The sequence below is a fragment of the Drosophila serrata genome, unplaced genomic scaffold (genome assembly GCF_035046125.1).
Source record: "Drosophila serrata isolate PLE 108 unplaced genomic scaffold, ASM3504612v1 contig_272, whole genome shotgun sequence".
Lineage (NCBI taxonomy): Eukaryota > Metazoa > Arthropoda > Insecta > Diptera > Drosophilidae > Drosophila > Drosophila serrata.
The window spans coordinates 11,478,204-11,484,814 of record NW_028257170.1 but is presented as its reverse complement, the minus strand read 5'-3'; the positions used below and the strand labels follow the sequence as shown (position 1 = coordinate 11,484,814).

The 6,611-nt window shown below is 38.6% G+C and overlaps 1 long non-coding RNA gene across 1 annotated transcript; it reads right to left on the bottom strand.

Annotated features, from left to right (window-relative positions):
• Window positions 1-270: 270 nt before the first annotated feature.
• On the bottom strand, window positions 271-3,175 carry LOC147643569 (uncharacterized). Its single transcript, XR_015272049.1, has 2 exons — window positions 1,535-3,175; window positions 271-1,073 (listed from the first exon to the last, which is right to left on the bottom strand). It is a non-coding gene; the product is annotated as an uncharacterized LOC147643569 (long non-coding RNA).
• Between the last annotated feature and the right edge of the window lie 3,436 nt (window positions 3,176-6,611).

Here is a 6,611-nt window from a genome sequence, read left to right as displayed (position 1 = left end):
CAAATTCTGGATTATTGGTTATATATATCTTGAATGATATATTTTTAAAAATATTTATAAAATTGTTTTATTTTGTTGCAAAGCACGACATTATTAAAACCAATTAAAATAAAAAAACAACAAATCCATTTAAAGAGAAAGAGCTTTTGTGTTTCGTTACTTAATGATCCCATAACTCAAAACTTGAGAGAACCCCAATTCTGTCTCTTTTTGCATTCTCTGGTACATAAATTCAAGGGAACAGGGGAAAAAAACTAACCGCAAATTAGCTTATTTGGCATTTTTACAGTCATTTCATTTAATTTACACAAACAAATTTGCGCCTGGCCAGACAAACAGCCAAACAGCCAAACAACCAAACTGGCAAACAGACAATGGCGAGCCAACGAAGCGCGCCGTCAGCTCCATAAAAGTAATGAAGCTGTTTAGGCGTCTCTAAGTAGTCGTCGGAAGTTGGAAACGATGGCTCCTCCATGTCTTGTGTCAGCGGGAAAATGCCCTCGCCCTTAGTTTTCCTTTTTTCCCTGCGATCTGGGAGCTTGGAGCTGGTAACTGGGAGCAGAAGAGCCGCCGTCGGGTACTCCCCCAGCTTTTGCTGGCATTAGTTTCTGCCCTTTACGTTCATTCAAAATTCATGAAGTTGGCATCGAGTTGGCGCCGTTTTTATATATATGTACATACGCCCTCACTCTTTCGGAAAGAGGTTCGTTCAGCGGCTGAAAGCCTTTCCCACATAACGCTATATTGCCTAACTAAATTGCCCCAAACTTGAATGCAGCCAATTGTGTTTGGCTTGAACGTCTCATTACGATTTTTCTAACACCTTTACGGTTGATGATGTTTGATGGTATTTGGCGGATTTACTTCCGTATTTTCCCCCTCCACCAGTTTGAGCCAATTAGCGAACGTCTTGAAGCCGTTTTAGTTTGATGGAAATTTCCTTTTGTCTCTCTGTCCAAGTGCTTCGGTCCCTGAGTCCTGAAGAACGTCGAACTATTTTGCATTAACTTATTGCCCGTCGCCATGGCATCGTCACCTGTCCAAGGACTTGCTTGAAGGCATCAAAACTACTTCTGTAATTGGAGATGAGAATATGGGTTTTTATAAGTCGACCTAAGTGACTTTTCAGGAGACTCTTTGGAATTTCTTTAAATTACATTTAGATTCTAATTGGAAGGATAAATGCTTAGGAAATGTGTGAAAATGTAACTACTTACATCTTTGTTTAGGTTACTCTATAATAGATTGTGAACCGGAATTCAATACTAATTATTTTAATACAAGAACCATTTCTAAGATAGTTTTTTGAATCCAATCTGGCTTAGAAATAGTAATATATTTAAACTATATGTAAAGTTTTTAAGTAATTCAATTATATAAAAACTTGTTTAAATATTTAAAAAGAACGTGGCTATTGGTTAACATTTTTTAACTTAACCATTTTAACTTGGTATATATATAATAAGAATATATTATATTAAGAAAAATAACATAATCTTATTAGAAAAGTATTTATCCTCATAAAATTGTATACCTTCAAAAAGGACTTTCTACAACTCTCTATGGCGAATCCCGTCAAATCTGGCCATCTCTGTTAGGCCACAGACAAGTCCTCCCGGATAAATGTCTTTTACTTGCCGTATTTCACTGCAGCCAACTTCTTTTTAATGAAATCCACTTTCATATGTAATTTTGCCATCAGGAGAAGCTTTGGTGCTTTGCCTGCCTTTCTGCCTGGCGATGCCACTTCCTTGCCAGACGGGCTGAGTGAGGAGGAGTCCTTGTTGAGGATGATTTTCCTGCTGGATGCCGTGCCGCCCAAGACAAAAGCAGCTCGACGTAGTTGACGACGCTTTTCGCTTTGTGTCTGGCCATAATTTCCCCCAAGAGCTGCCTGAATAAAATGAAGGAAAAAGGGAAATAGGAAAAGGACGAGGACGAGGAGCAGGACGAGGACGGGCTCCAGGAGCTAGAGGAAAGTTAAGCAAAACTTTGTTATTTGTTTTAAGTGGCAGGTTGTGAGACGCACGCTAGCTACTCGCTGGCTGCCTCCGAGGGTTGTTCTCGTTCTCGTTCTCGTTTCATTCAACAGTTCATAAAGTTAATTTTACCACAGAAATTATGTTAAAACGATATATGGCGAGGCAGGGATTTTTGGCGAATGTCTCCGTTTTTGCCATCTTCTTCGACTTTTCCCTCAATTTTGTGGGAACTGCAGCAGAAGTTATTGGAAATGGCATTAGGGCGCAGAAGGTTAAGGAACTTTTCGGGCCGAAACTTTTCCAACCCCTAAGACACCGTTGCGTATGCGTAATTAGTAACCCTGCGCCCCCAGGTAGGTAGGTAGGAACTTTTTTGTTTGCGCCGGTTATTTATGGATATTAAAGAGAATTTCTGCCTTATTGAACTGTCAACCCTAAGCCAAACAAATTGCCAGGAAAATCAGAGAAACTATTTCGGAAAAGTTAGTTGTGTGTGTGCTTTTTTTCTTCGAGGCCATAGAAATCAAGGCAGCAGCCAACTTTTGATTATAATAAATGTCTTGCGGCTCCTGAGAGATGTGGAAATGATTGCTGGTGGGCAAAAAAATAAAATAAATATATATATATAGATATATCTGTGGGCGTGTGTGGGCCTCCGACAATGACACTTGATAATAAATCTCTTTTGGCCAGTCTATATGTAAGACCGAACGCCATGCGCCATTAGAAATGTCTAGGGACTTGGCCAACAATATAGCCAAATAAGATACGAGTACCAGAAACGAATTCGGGCCAGATAAATGTAATTTCAGTTTGGCACGAAACAACTTTCGTATAAGTTACTGGCGGTTTGAAATGGTCAGTTCAATTTGAGGGCTTGGCGCAAAGATTTGCAGATAGATTTCCAAAAGATGGTAATATTAGAGAAAGACTGAAAAATGGATTAAAGATAATAACGTCTTATATTTGAGTTTACTTTTAGACTCTATAAAAGTATAAAACAAAAATATATTGCAATCTTCTAATTCATATTTTTAAATACTATATGAATTTGAAAGAACATAAATTAGTAATTTTGACAATTAAATACTTTAAATTTCTTTTGGTACTCAATATTTACATGGTTATTTTTTAGCTACTTCCACTTTTTGAATTCACCCATTCCCGATCATTTACTTTTATTTATTTCAATAAAAAAAGGAGACCAAAGTAACTGCCTGTCACAGGCCATAACTGGACAAGGCTCTTCGCTCCTTCTTACCACTTTCGGGGCTGGTCAATGGAAAACTTTTCCATTTCCTCTAGTCAATGACAGACTCTTTTCATTAGGCAAAAGGCACTCGACGCAAAGTTGGCGGAACTTTTCCCTTGTTATGGCTGGTTCTTGGGCTCTGGGCCGGGTCTTTGGACCTGGACTTGGACCTGGACTTTGGCCAGTGGCTGGAAGGCTTGTGACATGGGCAGACATTCCACAAGTCTGCGCCAGTATGACCATGTAATGGCATGTGTTTTGTCGGCTTTCAGGAGTCACTTCACCTCGAACTTTGGACTAACAAACATTCGTTTTCCTCTGTTTTTTTTTTTTTTCTTGTTCTCGTTGCAGACATTTCTCGAGAAGCCTTTAAGCCACCGAAAAACAGGAACAACGGTAAGTGTCAAAAATGGTTAGTGATACCAGGACAGAGAGATGGATAAAGTGGGTGCTTCCCCTTTTGTTTTTTGAGTGAGTGAGTGAGTGACATTTGCCAGAGCGCCTAATTGTAGGCAATTAATTTCTGGCACATCAAAGCAACGGAAGGAAGTTTAACCGACAGGCAGAGCAAACAAGGAAGACAGCAAAGCAAATGCAGCTGGTGTCCGCCTTTGGGGGTTGGTTTCCTACGCTTCGGTTGGGTTTTCCCAGCCCCAGGAGCCGCGGCTCTCGGCTAACCGCACCTTTTTAACCCTTTGAATCCGGCTTGGGGGGTAGAACCGGAAACCCCATGCAGCTCTAATGTGTTGGCCAAACAGAGGGACACAGATAGAGGCAGAGAGAGATAGAGAGCCTGGCCGAAAAGCAATTTGCTTGCCATTGCCCGGGCGTTAAGTAATAATGAAGAACGGAAAGCGGCAAAGGCCATATTAGATAGTCATGATGGCGTATACGCAATATCAATGACTCGGTGGATTTTTGAAGGGAGCACAGTCGCAGTAAAGGAAATGTAACTATGTTCTTTTATAATGTATAAAAAGGGCTTTTCTGAATGGCAGATTGATAGCTATTTTTCCTATTAAGCTGTTATATTTAACATATGATAATAATTACTAATTATACATAATACATATAGTCATTATAATGGATAAAAGTGGAGAATTTGTAAGCATTTTAAAGACTAGTTACCCAAAAAGTGTTATGTTTCTTATTAATTCTGTTCAGGTTTATTCCTTTTAAATAATAATAAAGCCTTTACAATTCATTATTAATTATATATTATTTTTCACTATATCTTAATCGTTTTAGAGAAATAAATAAGACAAGAGAGAATCTTAACTCATTCTAGTTATGGTTTATATGGTTAATATATTTATTTTAAAGTATATACTAAGCTAATGATTCAGTTTTATTCATTTATGTTATTAATATCTTGACCTGAACTGTATTTTGATATTCTTTTTGGCTGTTTTTGCCGGGGGAGTCCTGACTTATGGAGCAGGTCAAAGGGTGTGATGGCCAAATAAAATATTTATGAATTGCTCAGCCAACGACGAACCGAACATTTTTGGGGAGCGATCTAATTGCATTACCCGAGATATCTCCCAGTCGATAAGTCCTAGGAAATAACCCTCCCTTGCTCCCTAAGTAGCACACGGGTTACATCGAGGAAGAGGGAGTGTGTAAGGGATGGTTGTGGATTTTGGATTTGGGGACTGAAATTGGAATTGGTTCGGCTTTTTGGGTAATTGTGGCTACAGGGCAAAAGGCATTACAAGTGCGGAACCTGTATTTCAGCTGCTTTCTGGGGAGTAAGTGGGTAATAGTCCTGGTTTGGGGGTTTGGGGTTTGTATTGCCTGCAGACACTGTTGCGGCGAAAATTTGCGAAATCAATCGTGTGGAAATTGTACAAAATGGCTTTCCGAACGCTAAATCAAAAGGAGGGAGAAGTCGAACCAAGGGCGCTTGACAAAGGATAGCACAAAAACGGGGATGTAACTACAAGGACACAGAAATTATATGAGAACATTGAGGATTAAAAAGGGACAAGGTTTTATAAAGATACTAAAAATTGTGTAAATTTATCATTACAACTGATAGAGCAGGGAAAGTATAATCAAACACTATAAAATTAATAAAGCTTATCAATAAAATGGTTTGGAATTGAAGTATAAAATAAATTAATCAATTTAATCAGAATTACACACTAAAATACAAGTAGTCAACATACAAAAACTGTATAAAAGCACCTTAAAGCATTTAAACTTGATCAAAGTTGTCTTTTTCATTCCAAATCTCAGTGTTTAATTTCTTAAAAAGTATTTTCCATACACTTTCGTTTGCTTTTTCTGCCATCAAATTCTATTTCAACACATTCACATGTAAATCGCTATTGCCTCTTCATTTATTTTTTCCATTCTCCAGCTTCCATTTTCCTTTTCTCCCTTTTCGCTGTGTATATCTCTAAGCGTTAATGTGCTCAATTGTTTGTTTGCCTCGTGCCATTCCATTCGCTGAATTTTCTTCCGCTTTCCTCATTTTCCCACCCAGGCCGCTTCTTTGTCAACGCAGCGCTGTGAGAATTAATCAAAAAAACTTTTGCCAAACAACATTTTCAATTGACAATTTAAACTTTTATCTTGGAAGACATTTTACATAAAAGTTTTGTGTTAAAAAATTTGCCCAACTAAAAATGAAAAATGCCGACTGAGCAGAGTCAGTTTTCCCCTTAAAGAAAAGCTCGAGCTGGCGCTGAAACTGAAGCCGGGGAAGGAAAGCGCCAAGTCACTTGAGTAGGCAGCTCACAGGCTATCAAAACTTTTGACGCTTAACTTGGCAGCGCCAGGAATCCAGGCGGAGGTGTGGAAAAGGGGCTCCTGAGGGGGGCTTTTTGTCTTGCCATTGTTGTTGCTCTCTGGGCCTGATGATAGGCTGTGTGAGTAACGCACAATGCTCTGAAAATAGGTAAATATTTGGGGGCAGTGCCCAGAATCAACCCCTTTGGGGTTAGCAGGAGGAACCATAAGCCTTTGCAACAAGGCGCTGAAACCAGAGACCAGAAGAGATACCACCTAATATTCCTTCACCCAAAGCACATGCACCTTAAAATGGTTTATGCGGAGCAAAATTACTTGAAAATCATAATTAAAGCAATAAGACATCCCTGAAGGCATAACTAAAGGCGTCATCTCTCGTTATTAGTTCAATATGAGCTCATTTATTTTACGTCTATTTGAAGGTAATTCGTCTGTTTCACTTATAATTTGCTTAGTATTCTGACATTAGTGATAGCTTTGCAATTTTTTCGCTTATTGTGACCAAATTTATTATCAAAATTCGTTGAAACAGTTTATAATTATTCTATTTGTTGTTTTCTTTAATTCGACCACGCAAAATCACATTAATAGACTTAGTACTTTGTGAATACATTGAATTT